At 40.6% G+C, this 14,721-nt stretch overlaps 1 protein-coding gene across 3 annotated transcripts in view; it reads left to right on the top strand.

The window, feature by feature from the left end:
* The window catches only part of sulf2a (sulfatase 2a), a 191,723-nt gene that overhangs the window by 54,868 nt on the left and 122,134 nt on the right, over nucleotides 1–14,721 (top strand). For all 3 annotated transcript variants that reach the window (XM_062046591.1, XM_062046599.1, XM_062046583.1), the window contains exon 2: nucleotides 5,580–5,630. The gene's annotated coding sequence lies outside the window, so the exon portion shown is untranslated. The remainder of the gene's footprint in view (nucleotides 1–5,579; nucleotides 5,631–14,721) is intronic.

Raw genomic sequence — 14,721 nt, 5'->3', positions numbered from 1 at the left:
CAGTGAAGTACATATTCCGTACAATTGACCACTAAATGGTAACACCCGAATAAGTTTTTCAACTTGTTTAAGTCGGGGTCCACTTAAATTGATTCATGATACAGATATATACTATCATATATACTATCATCATAATACAGTCATCACACAAGATAATCACATTGAATTATTTACATTATTTACAATCAGGAGTGTGGAGGGGGGGTGGGGTGGGGGGGTAGTGGACATAGAGAGAGAGAGAGAGAGAGAGAGAGAGATCAGAAGGCATAAGAAAAAGAATCTGCATTTGATTGTTTACATTTGATTATTAGCAATCCGGGGAGGGTGTTAGTTTAGGGTTTAGGGGTGTCCTGATAGAACTTCTGATATGATACCAATGTTTAAATACATAAAAACTTTTATTATTTTGTTGTTTGGAATGTTTGATCAAGTGAAATTAGTCAAACAGAGAACTTTGGTAGGTATGAAAAACTATGATATATTTTTTATTAACCACCTGGAATGGACTGTTGCTGTCTTTAAGTTAAAGTGGAGTAATATAAATGTTTTTTGCAATATACACAATAATTAAGTTAAGCTCCTGACGCAGTAAGTTGAATGATGCACACGTTTGTTACTGGATACTTTCTAAGTGCTTCTGCCTTTAAGACCATCGTTATTTTATATTGACAAACGTATATATTTTGACTGCAATATTGTGCCAGCAACTTGAGGGTTGCTGGATCAATGATCGATTTTGTAATCGTATCAGCTGATCTGAGGCCGTATGTTTTGGACACTCGGGTGAAGAGAGGGGCTGAACTGTCAATTGATCACCATCTGGTGGTGAGTTGGGTTAGATGGCGGGGGAAACCTCTGGAGAGACCTGGCAAACCCAAGCGTGTAGTGCGGGTGAACTGGGAACGTTTGGAGGAGTCCTCTGTCCGGAAGGACTTCAACTCCCACCTCCGGCGGGACTTCTCTGCCATCCCTGTGGAGGTTGGGGTTCAAAGCCTCTATTGCTAAAGCTGCAGCTGCGAGCTGTGGCCAGAAGGTCTTAGGTGCCTCAAGGGGCGGTAACCCTCGAACACCCTGGTGGACAGTGGTGGTCAGGGAAGCCGTCCGACTGAAGAAGGAGTCCTACCGGGGTATGTTATCCCAGGGGACTCCGGAGGCAGTTGCAAGGTACCGACGGGCCCAAAGGGCAGCGGCCGTGGCTGTGGACGAGGCTAAGCAGAGGGTGTGGGAGCAGTTCGGGGAATCCATGGAGAAGGACTATCGGGCGGCACCAAAGCTGTTCTGGAAGACCATACGGCACCTCAGGAGGGGGAAGCAGGGAACCATCCAAGCTGTGTACGGCAAGGATGGGACTTTGCTGACTTCAAGTGAGGAAGTCGTAGGGCGTTGGAAAGAGCACTTTGAGGAACTCCTGAACCCAAATACATCAGACACACCCTCCCTGATAGGAGCAGGGCCTGAGGATGATGGGGGATCGACGTCGATCTCTCGGAGTGAAGTCACTGAGGTAGTTAGACAACTCCACAGTGGCAAAGCTCCGGGGGTTGACGAGATCCGTCCAGAAATGCTGAAGGCTATGGGTGTTGATGGGCTGTCTTGGTTGATACGCCTTTTCAACATTGCGTGGAAGTCTGGGACAGTGCCGAGGGAGTGGCAGACTGGGGTGGTGGTTCCCCTTTTCAAAAAGGGGGACCAGAGGGTGTGTGCTAATTACAGGGGTATCACACTACTCAGCTTCCCTGGGAAAGTTTATGCCAAGGAACTGGAAAGGAGGGTCTGGCCGATAGTCAAACCTCAGATTCAAGAGGAGCAATGTGGATTCCGTCCTGGTCGTGGAATAACTGACCAACTCTTTACGCTTGCGGGAATCCTGGAGAGGGCCTGGGAGTATGCCTATCCAGTCTACATGTGTTTTGTGGATTTGGAGAAGGCGTATGACCGCGTCCCTCGGGAGATCTTGTGGGAGGTGCTGAGGGAGTACGGAGTGAGGGGAACCCTGCTGAGGGCCATCCAATCTCTGTACAACCAAAGCGAGAGTTGTGTCCGGGTGCTTGGATGTAAGTCGGATCCGTTTCCAGTGGGGGTTGGTCTCCGCCAGGGCTGCGCTCTGTCACCTATCCTGTTTGTGATTTTCATGGACAGGATTTCTAGGCGGAGTCGTGGCCATGGCGGAGAGGGTATACGTCTCGGGGGGCTAAAGGTTGCGTCACTGCTGTTTGCAGATGATGTGGTCCTGATGGCACCTTCAGTTCGTGACCTTCAGCTCTCAATGGATCGGTTCGCAGCCGAGTGTTCAGCGGCTGGAATGAGGATCAGCATCTCCAAATCTGAGGCCATGGTTCTCAGCAGGAAACCGATGGTTTGTACAGTCCGGGTAGGGGACAGGACTCTGTCCCAGGTGGAGGAGTTTAAGTATCTCGGGGTCTTGTTCACGAGTGAGGGAAAGATGGAGAAGGAAATCAGCCGGAGAATCGGAGCAGCTGGGGCAGTATTGCAGTCTCTCTGCCGCACTGTTGTGACGAAATGGGAGCTGAGCCAGAAGACAAAGCTCTCGGTCTACCGAGCTATCTACATTCCTACTCTCACCTATGGTCATGAAGTGTGGGTAATGACCGAAAGAATAAGATCGCGGATACAAGCGGCCAAAATGAGTTTCATCAGAAGGGTGGCTGGCATCTCCCTTAGAGATAGGGTGAGAAGTGCAGTCACCCGAGAGAGACTCGGAGTAGAGCCGCTGCTCCTTCGCTTGGAAAGGAGCCAGCTTAGGTGGTTCGGGCATCTCGTGCGGATGCCTCACGAGCGTCTCCCTAGGGAGGTCCTCGTTGCACGTCCCACTGGGAGGAGGCCCCGCGGAAGGCCAAGGACCAGATGGGGGGATTACATCTCCTCTCTGGCCTGGGAACGCTTCGGGATTCCCCAGGAGGAAGTCGCAAATGTTGCTCTGGAGAGGGAAGTCTGGGGGTCTTTGCTGGAGCTGCTGTCCCCGCGACCCGATTGCGGATAAGCGGTTGAAGATGGATGGATGGACTTGAGGGTTCCTGGTTCGATCCCCACCTTCTACCAGCCTCGTCACGTCCGTTGTGTCCTTGAGCAAGACCCTTGCTCCTGATGGGTCGTGGTTAGGGCCTCGCATGGCAGCTCCCGCCATCTGTGTGTGAATGTGGAAATAGTGTCAAAGCGCTACCTTGAAGGTAGAAAAGCGCTGTAAAAGTATAACCCATTTACCATTTAATTATGTATGTCTAGCTTGTGTGCTGAGCTGCTGTGTAGCTGCTAACTCCATGGTCACTTTTTGATGCAGTACCGCCTGAGCTATCGAAGGTCACTGGCATTCAATGTTACGTGCAGTGATTTCTCCAGATTCTCTGAACCTTTTGATGATATTACGGACAGTAGATGGTGAAATCCCTAAATTCCTTGCAATAGCTCGTTGAGAAATGTTGTTCTTAAACTATTCGACAATTTGCTCACGCATTTGTGCTCAAATTGTGGACCCTCGCCCCATCCTTGTTTGTGAATGACTGAGCATTTCATGGAAGCTGCTTTTATACCCAATCATGGCACACACCTGTTCCCAGTTAGCCTGTTCACCTGTGGGATGTTCCAAATAAGTGCTTGATGAGCATTCCTCAACTTTCTCAGTCTTTTTTGCCACTTGTGACAGCATTTTTTAAACATGTTGCTTACATCAAATTCCAAATGGGCTAATATTTGCAAAAAATAACAAAGTTTTCCCGTTCGATCTTTAAGTATCTTGTCTTTGCAGTCCATTCAATTGAATATAGGTCGGAAAGGATTTGCAAATCATTGTATTCTCTTTTGATTTACAATTTATACAGCGTGCCAACTTCACTGGTTTTGGGGTTTATATATCATCAGAATCAGAATCAGAATAGTTTTTATTGCCATTGTTTGAGAACGGGTTCACAAACTAGGAATTTTTGCAATCGTGCAACATAAAACATAACACAGAGTAGGTAATAAAATTAGCTGTGCCTGAGCTATCAGATCTTGTTATTGTTCATGTCCCTGATGGCCGAGGTGAAAAACTGTTCAGGTGGTGGGAGGTGGGGGTCTGGATGGACCGTAGTCTTCTCCTGCCTGAGGGGAGAGGGGAGAATAGTTTGTGACCAAGGTGAGAAGAGTCAGCTGTGATCCTGTGATCATGTGTGTGCATTAGGGTTGTACGGTATACCGATATTAGTATAGTACCATTAAACTAATGAATCATATTCGGTACTATACCGCCTCTAAAAAGTACCAAAAAGTATCATAATACATTTTGGTAAAAAGTACCGAAAGATATCGAAATACATTTTGGTACCTAGTATGTATGTATATACTGTACATCTATGTATGTGTATGTATGTATGTATATATTCTTATGTATGTATATATGTGTTTACATAGGTAGATGTGTTTATATATACATGTATATATTTGTGTATATATATGCATTATGTATATATGTGTGTGTATATATGTGTATAAATGTATGTATATTTGTGTATGTATGTATGTTCACTGTTTCCCGCACATTCATTTATTTGTGGCGGCCCGCCACGAAAAAATTACGTCCTCCACAAATAAAAAAAATAATAAAAAAAAAACATTTTAAAAAAACCAAAAAAAAAAACATTTTTTTTTTTTTGTCCTTTCCAGCTTCTCAGGCAAATCATATAGTTGATGTAGATGCCCATATCGGCTGTTCAGATTTACTTTACAAAAGAGAAGTGTAGGATACTTCTCTTGTTGCCTTATTTGTATTTGACTTTATTAAATGTATTTATATTAGAAACACAACATGTGTATATAACAAAGAGTGCAAAGTCTGCAGGCAGTAGGAAACACATGGTTAAGTGTAGGGAGTAAAACTGATGGCAGTCTAAAGTTCAAGATTTTTGGAGCTCTTTGTTCAGTGGATCAGATGTTTGATGAAGCTCTGTGTCTATCTACCACCACTACTGTTTTCTGTTTATTTGTTACTGATTGTGGCAGGACACCTCTGCCTCTGTTTCACTTTATGTTGCTGGTAAATAATATGGTTGTAGTAGTAGGCTAAAGTTAAATTATTTAGTATGCACTAATTAAAGGGGCTGAGCTTTATGAGACATTTTAGCTTTTATATTTTATAAGATATATTTTTTGTAAGAACCACAATTAATAAATATATTTCAGTGAATAACTTATTGTTCAAATCTGTATATAAATATGTACATAAAGTGTTGTAATTATATTGTAAAATGGATGGATGGATGTTTAAAACAAAACTGTTATTATTAATTAGTAAGTATACATTTTTTGAGCTTTTAGAGAAAATCATATAATTGTAGTAAATTATGCAAATTACTCGATGATGTAATCGTGACCACGCCCATAGCCACGCCCATAGTCACGCCCCCACCGCCACAGGTATCTTGGCAGTTTATGGGAAACACTGATGTTTGTATATATATTTGTTTATATATGTATGTACATGTGTGTGTATATATATTTGTGTATGTACTGTATGTATATATACTGTATGTATATTATATGTATGTATTTATTTATTTATCCTGGACTTTGTATTTGCTTCACAGAGGGTGGACTCCAAAGCAGAGGACGTCTGGTTCCTTTTGGTAGAAAGTCAGGTAAGGTTCTTTCTTTACCTGATAGACCAAGAAGTATGCAGTGGTTGTTATTATACACTAATGATAAGTATACTGTATGCAGTTTTATTATTTGTAATAGTTTCACATTTGGCTATCATGGTTGTAAAGTAGTACTCTAAGGTGGAACCTGACGCCGGTTGGCATCCAATTCAACATCATAATCATCGTCATAAAACATGTTAACTCCACCGGCACAACACCACAACATAGTAGTCATTCAAGTGTAAACAATTGTAATCTAATGTGATATTGATAAATTACAACAACAAAATAACACTTAAAATTGGCCCTAGTGTGTGAATGTTGTCTATCTGTGTTGGCCATGGGATGAGGTGGCGACTTGTCCAGGGTGTACCCCGCCTTCCGCCCGAGTGCAGCTGAGATAGGCTCCAGCACCCCCCGCAACCCCAAAAGGGACAAGTGGTAGAAAATAGATGGATGGATGGAAAATACTCTTTACAGTCTTGTATGGACAATAAGAAATGCTGGTTTGTCAAACATCTCATTTGTTTCAAGTTTTAATTGTCACTACAATTTTCCACTCCTGTTGTCTCTTGTTTATCATTGTTAATTGGTTAAGGACATTGCTGTTATAAATTAATGTCCGTGAGGTGGAATCAATAATTATAATTCAAATAGTTTTATAGCTCAAGCATTAAAAAACTGTTAACAACCTTCAACATTATGAGAGGCCCATAGGCATGAAATAACACCCTTTAGTCACCTTTAGATTTGCTTTAAACCAATATAGTAACACTGTCTATTTTTACTTTAGTGATGTTTATGCTTGAAAATGCTTATTCTAGGACCAACATTTTGAAAAATGTTTACATTTTCCAAAAACTATTCGTCATGTGATGAACCCACTATATTAGAAGTGGGATTTGACAAGGGACTATTGTAAATAAAATGACCTCAAAACGCAGATTAGTGGAGCATATTTGTCAACATTTGCATTTGAATATAAGGGAAATTACCTGGAAAATAAGCAAAACCCCAAAGTACAAAAATCTTCTTTGTCATCTTTATGGCCATCCATCTTTGTCACCCTGTCTATTCCATTAAATCAGGTGACATACGACTTGCTTGACTGTCTGTCACCTACAATGACGCAGACCTGTTTTATTGCCTTGCTTTTTTTTCAAAAGCCTATGTGTACGGTTAGTGCATGGCAGCTGTGCTGTACTGAAAATAAATATATATATATATATATATATATATATATATATATATATATATATATATATATATATATATATATATATATATATATATATATATATATATATATATATATGTATATTCTAATTAAAAGAGAAGGGCAGGGAATGTGCTCGGAAAGAATGGAAATTACAAGAGTTTACCAGGTGAAATGGTTTATTATTCACGTCTTTTTTACATTTATACTTGTTACCCTTGAGGATGTTCCATGGAATATTTTGAAACGAGTCACAAAAATAGCAGCAAAAATGACATTCAGACTTTACTTAAATCAACAACGGAGCAGCATCTTCTCATCCGTGGCTCACTAGTGCAACAACTCCGGAAATAGGTCTCGTGAAAAACCGTCCGACGGGAACTCTCTAATACTTAAAGTTCAGTGGGTGAATTATGTAAACTCACTACACTGGTAGTTTTTAGCGCCTCCATAGCGAGATATAAGTTAGAACTTTACGCTACTTGAAATGGCAACAATAGAGGGGGAATGCCCCATAACAAGAAGATAGTGAAAAAGAAGAAGCTTATCGACTACGACATCGGCACGGACTACAATGGCGGAAGTGCGCACATTTTCAGGACTTATGCAGGTCTCAAGTACACATCAGCAGGTACAAGAAGGTAAGAAAAGTTGGTTTTGCATAATATTGTGAAACAAAATGCCAGATAATATTTCTGCTAATGGGTGCCACTTTGCGGTCCTTATACACACACCATAGTAACTCTTGTATCTCTGACTACGGTAGCCGTAATGGGCCGACAATCCATCAAGCACTGCGGCTTCAAAGTCATAATAAAACATTTTGACAGATTTTTGAGTGCCGTGTGTAATGTTCTTTATTTTCAATGGAACATTTAAAGTTTTGGTGTTGTTTACTGGCGTCATATTGCACGTATCTCTTATGTGTGACTGCCATCTACCGGTCATACTTATCATTACACTATGTACCAAATAAAATTGCTTCGAGGTCGGTAAGCAAAACCAGAATTATTCCGTACATTAGGGCGCGCTGTCGATTTTTGAGAAAAAGGAAGGATTTTAAGTGCGCCTTATAGCCTGAAAAATACTAGAGATGTCCGATAATGGCTTTTTTGCCGATATCCGATATTCCGATATTGTCCAACTCTTAATTACCGATTCCGATATCAACCGATACCGATATATACAGTCGTGGAATTAACACATTATTATGCCTAATTTTGTTGTGATGCCCCGCTGGATGCATTAAACAATGTAACAAGGTTTTCCAAAATAGTGGGGGGTGTATATTGTAGCGTCCCGGAAGAGTTAGTGCTGCAAGGGCTTCTGGGTATTTGTTCTGTTGTGTTTATGTTGTGTTACGGTGCGCGGATGTTCTCCCGGAATGTGTTTGTCATTCTTGTTTGGTGTGGGTTCACAGTGTGGCGCATATTTGTAACAGTGTTAAAGTTGTTTATACGGCCACCCTCAGTGTGACCTGTATGGCTGTTGACCAAGTATGCCTGCATTCACTTGTGTGTGTGAAAAGCCGTAGATATTATGTGATTGGGCCGGCACGCAAAGGCAGTGCCTTTAAGGTTTATTGGCGCTCTGTACTTCTCCCTACGTCCGTGTACCACTCCGTACAGCGGCATTTTAGAAATATAATTTCCGATATCACATTTTAAAGCATTTATCGGCCGATAATATATATTATCGGACATCTCTAAAAAATACGGTTAATTTGTTTTGTTTTGCTTTTGGTTTTTTTGGTTTTGAGCACGACAAAAGCCCCCTGGACATGAAATAACATCCACATAGTCACCTTTACAAGCCACAAATTTGGAGGTGCAATGTGGCGAGGGACGACTGTATTCCAATACTCACTAGGCTGCAGTCAGTCCTAGCCACTCGCAGCTTATACGAATACTGTTAAAGACGGAAATAGGCCCGAAAACAAAATCTTATTTAGACATGTAATCAATTAAGACACCCAAGTCAGATTAGTTGTGTCTACACATCCTATATTGTATACAGCGTGTATAATTATTTCCTTTGGCGTCACAGCATCTGTTTTGTTTTGTCCTTTTTCTGTACTGTGTTAATTTGCATGTCTTTGTTCGTACAAGACATTGTGCATGTTTGATCTCTGAAGTGTAATCATACCGACGCTTTTGAAGGGATGTTCACCAATCTGCTGGTGGTTTATTATTCATCAGCCATAAGCAATCTGATACACTGATACAATTTGATACACTCTCCTTCCGCAGCATCATGCACATCTAATGCGATCCAAACATTCTGCCTTTTCTGAGTTAATGTCAGTAAAAACTTTAAATTGATGATTTTTTTAAGAACTCTTGTGTTTGTTGTCTTTAAATTGTGCAAGTGTGCCTAATAATGTGCTTTTTTATGGAGATTTTAGCGTCCTGTTCCTGTTATGGTTGATTCGTAATGTATGAGTCAAAGCAAACTATACAGCATTCTTTTGTTAACCTAAACAAAACATTTTTTTCCATTGTGAATGATGAGTTCATCACATCCAGAGACAACCAAAGCATCACGCAGCTTCTGAATCATCACCTCAGATTATCTGGCTGACAGTGATTAGCACAAAGAAGAGAGAGAGTGCTGATTGTCAGTTTATTTTTGATGAATCTATAATGGTACAGCTGTGCAGTGGTCCTCTGGCTGTCAAGGCTGTATGCTAATTAGGAAGAGTGAAAAGAAAAATCTCTAGAGGAGGGTTGCATGTGGAAAAAAAAAAAAAAAAGAAGCTGAAAAATTAATGAGCCAACCAAAAAAGGGTCGGGATTATAAACCAATATCAGAAAAATAGCCTTCACTTCTCAAGGCTCTGACCTGAAAACCTTTTTTTCCCCACAAGGGAACCATCAAACCGGACACATTTCCAGCTTAAAATGAGTATTTGAACTATTAGGCTTTTCAAAAATTGCAATCTTTTAAGAAAATGCATTTTCTTTTGGCAATTGGCTGCATGATTTTGACTATTCAACCCATACAATTTTGAATTGAAGCTTTCATTTGCTGTAGCAAAATGATAATAATACAACTTAGGTAAAGTTATACCTTATTGTACCGACAGTTACACTGCATTCTAACCTTGTAGTTAGTTTTTGGACATACAAAAAGTGCCCCGTTGGCATTTCTAAATCATCCAAGACTAGGGATGGGTACCTTTTCACATTTAAACTGATATGGTAACGATTCCCTCTACCTTGTAATCAATTCCGCTACTCAACAGTACCAGTTTTTGGTACTTTTTTGTGTGTTTATGTGGTAATACATGGTAATTTGTTTAAAAATACCATTCAATTACAAAACCCAAAACCAGTGAAGTTGGCACGTTGTGTAAATGGCAGAGGTGTGGACTCGAGTCACATGACTTGGACTCGAGTCAGACTCGAGTCATGAATTTGATGACTTTAGACTCGACTTGACAAAATGTAAAGAGACTTGCAACTCGACTTGGACTTGAACATCAATGACTTGTGACTTCACTTGGACTTGAGCCTTTTGACTTGACAAGACTTGCTACTTTCCCCAAAACCCAACGATTAAAAAGTTATTCGGGAGCGCTCCGTATCTTCCAAAGTGTACGTGTGCGTGTCTGTCAGGGAGTGTGCGCTCTCTCAGCGTGTGTGTCTGTCAGTACAACAGCCAATCAAATTAGATCCACATTGTTTTCATCCCGCTGCATTCATCCAATCAAATTGCAGAACAACCAACGAAGAATAGCTCTCAAACAACGCGCCAGTGAGGAAAAATTACGTCAAATATAGTTCCGTTCGGGTATTAAAACTACGACTTGGTCAACAAAAAACAAATTGCAACAACTTCCAATTTCGTTCGACATTTGAAGTTGCAAACAGAACGGTAAGTTTTGAATGTAAGCTAACGTTTATTGGCTAAGTAACGTGACTTTTATTTGCTGTGTATTTAAATCAGTGAGGCTGTAAACTCACTGCTAACGTTATAACCATAAACATCTTATAAGGGTACGCAGCATCGACCGCTACTGCCTACTGGCGCAGACGAGACGCGGGGCCGCCATCTTGGAGTGGTGATCCTCTCCACTCAGTGCAATTCATTTGGCAGGAGCAATGAACTGTCAGCGCATTTAATTCATTTTACCTCACTGAATACCACTGATTTTCACGCGCTTTTTTGTCACACGTGTAGTTATGATAAAGGACACATGTTTTGGCGTGTTTTATTATTAATAGTTTAACAGTAATAAAATATTCTTATATGCTATAAGTGACCAGACGTCCGAGATCAAAACTGGGAATATAATCCCAGAGAAGGGGGGAAAAACAGTCAGCTATTTTTAAATTGAAGAAACAATATGATTAGGTTATATAAACATGCGTATATTCTACATAAACAATGTATGAATACATTAGATATCTATATATCTTATAGACTGTATCTGTGTTGCTGCAGCAGCAGAGTTTATTATGTCTTGACACTTTGTATTGATATTTTGTATTACATTCTTCCCTTAAATGATCATGTTTACAGTGATTGTTTTATATGTATTTTTTATGTATGTCGCTTTGGATAAAAACCTCTGCCAAATACTTTAACACAGTGGTCCCCAACCACCGGGCCGCGGTCCGGTACCGGTCCGTGGATCGATTGGTACCGGGCCGCACAAGAAATAAAAAAATACAAAAATTATTATTACTATTTTTTTTTTTATTAAATCAACATAAAAAACACAAGATACACTTACAATTAGTGCACCAACCCCAAAAACCTCCCTCCCCCATTTACACTCATTCACACTCATTCGCACAAAAGGGTTGTTTCTTTCTGTTATTAATATTTTTGGTTCCTACATTATATATCAGTATAGATCAATACAGTCTGCAGGGATACAGTCCCTGCAATTTTAAATGCACTTGTTTTAATAAATAAATACAGCGTTTTAAAAGCATACACAATCTGTGTAAATATATTAGTCTGTGGTTAAAAGGACTTGAAAGGACTCGAAACTTAAAATGCAGGACTTGGGACTTGACTTGAGACTTTCCAGTCTTGACTTTGGACTTGACTTGGGACTTGCCTGTCTTGACTCGGGACTTGACTCGAGACTTGAGGGCAAAGACTTGAGACTTACTTGTGACTTGCAAAACAATGACTTGGTCCCACCTCTGGTAAATGGTAAATAAAAACAGAATGATTCTTTATGTATTATGTATGTAAATGTATTATGTATTATGTATTATGATGTAAATGTGTTCATGTTCGAAATAAACTAAAAGAAAGAAAGAAAAGAAAGAAAGAAAGAATACAATGATTTGAGAATCCTTTTCAACCTATATTCAATTGAATACACTGCAAAGACAAGATACTTAAAGGCCTACTGAAATTATTATTTTTTATTTAAACGGGAATAGCAGATCCATTCTATGTGTCATACTTGATCATTTTGCGATATTGCCATATTTTTGCTGAAAGGATTTAGTAGAGAAAATCGATGATAAAGTTTGCAACTTTTGCTCGCTGATAAAAAAAAGCCTTGCCTGTACCGGAAGTAGCGTGACGTCACAGGAGCTAGCATTCCTCACAATTCCCCATTGTTTACAATGGAGCGAGAGAGATTCGGACCGAGAAAGTGACGATTACCCCATTAATTTGAGCGAGGATGAAAGATTCGTAGATGAGGAACGTTACAGTGAATGACTTGAGAGGCAGCGATGGACGTATCTTTTTTCGCTCTGACCGTAACTTAGGTACAAGCTGGCTCATTGGATTCCACACTCTCCTTTTTCTATTGTGGATCACGGATTTGTATTTTAAACCACCTCGGATACTATATCCTCTTGAAAATGAGAGTCGAGAACGCGAAATGGACATTCAGTGCCTTTTATCTCCACGACAATACATCGGCGAAATGCTTTAGCTACGAGCTAACGTGATAGCATCATGCTTTAACTGCATATAGAAACAAAAAAAATAAACCCCTGACTGGAAGGATAGATAGAAAATCAACAATACTATTAAACCGTGGGCATGTAAATACACGGTTAAGGCTTTCCAGGCTGGCGAAGGTTAACAATGCTGTGCTAACGACGCCATTAAAGCTAACTTAGCAACTTAGCAACCGGACCGCACAGAGCTATGCTAAAAACATTAGCTCTCCACCTACGCCAGCCAGCCCTCATCTGCTCATCAACACCCGTGCTCACCTGCGTTCCAGCGATCGGCAGAAGGACGAAGGACTTCACCCGATGCGTTTGGCGGCCCGGAGACGTAGGAAGTCCAGGTGAGGTCGGCGGCTAGCGCGTCTGCTCTCCAACAAAGTTCCTCCTGGTTGTGTTGCTGTAGTCCGCTGCTAATACACTGATCCCACCTACAACTGTCTTCTTTGCAGCCTTCATTGTTCATTAAACAAATTGCAAAATATGTCCAGAATACTGTGGAATTATGAAATGAAAACAGAGCTTTTTGTATAGGATTCTACGGGATACCATAACTTCCGTTACTCTGACTTCGTCACGCGCATACGTCATTATACCGCGACGTTTCAGCCGGATATTTCCCGGGAAATTTTAAATGTCACTTTATAAGTTAACCCGGCCGTATTGGCATGTGTTGCAATGTTAAGATTTCATCATTGATATACAAACTATCAGACTGCGTGGTCGGTAGTAGTGGGTTTCAGTAGGCCTTTAACGTTCAAAGCCAAAGCCATTTATCAACAACACCCAGAAACGCTTCGCTGGGCCCGAGCTCATCTAAGATGGACTGATGCAAAGTGGAAAAGTGTTCTGTGGTCTGACGAGTCCACATTTCAAATAGTTTTTGGAAACTGGGGACGTCGTGTCCTCCGGACCAAAGATGAAAAGAACCCTCCGGACTGTTGTAGGCGCAAAGTTAAAAAGCCAGCATCTGTGATGGTATGGGGATGTATTAGTGCCCAATGCATGGGTAACTTGCACATCTGTGAAGGCACCATTAATGCTGAAAGGTACATACAGGTTTTGGAGCAACATATGTTGCCATCCAAGCAATGTCTTTTTCATGGACGCCCCTGCTTATTTCAGCAAGACAATGCCAAGCCACATTCTGCACGTTACAACAGCGTGGCTTCATAGTAAAAGAGTGCGGGTACTAGACCGGCCTGCCTGTAGTCCAGACCTGTCTCCCATTGAAAATATGTGGCGCAATATGAAGCCTAAAATACCACAACGGAGACCCCGGACTGTTGAACAACTTAAGCTGTACATCAAGCAAGAATGGGAAAAAATTCCACCTGAAAAGCTTAAAAAATTGGTCTCGTCAGTTCCCAAACGTTTACTGAGTGTTGTTAAAAGGAAAGGCCATGTAACACAGTGGTAAAAATGCCCCTGTGTCAACTTTTTTGCAATGTGTTGTTGCCATTAAATTCTAAGTTAATGGTTCTTTGCAAAAAAAATTAAGTTTCTCAGTTCGAACATTAAATATCTTGTCTTTGCAGTCTATTCAATTGAAAATAGGTTGAAAAGGATTTGAAAATCATTGTATTCTGTTTTTATTTACTATTTACACAACGTGCCACTGGTTTTGGGTTTTGTATTAATTTCAGTGTTTCCTCTGTGTATTGACATAAAGTAGTTAGGAAGTACAGTAGGTTGTGATGTATTTTTTCCCTCATTTCTTTGAGAATCCAGCATGTGACTGAAGCATTAAAGGTGCCGTTTGCAACACTTACACGGATGCTAACTTTCCAATGTATTTTACACAGTTTACCCTGCCTCTTTACCGCTTCTAGAACATAATGACGTAACTACGTACATACATAACACGTGCATGTAAATCAAATGTGTTATGTTAAACTACTAAAGGTAACATAAGATAGCCGGTAGTGTTTGTATTATATTT

This window comes from Entelurus aequoreus, linkage group LG01 (genome assembly GCF_033978785.1).
Source record: "Entelurus aequoreus isolate RoL-2023_Sb linkage group LG01, RoL_Eaeq_v1.1, whole genome shotgun sequence".
Taxonomy (NCBI): Eukaryota; Metazoa; Chordata; class Actinopteri; order Syngnathiformes; family Syngnathidae; genus Entelurus; species Entelurus aequoreus.
This window is presented reverse-complemented; position numbering and strand designations above follow the sequence as displayed.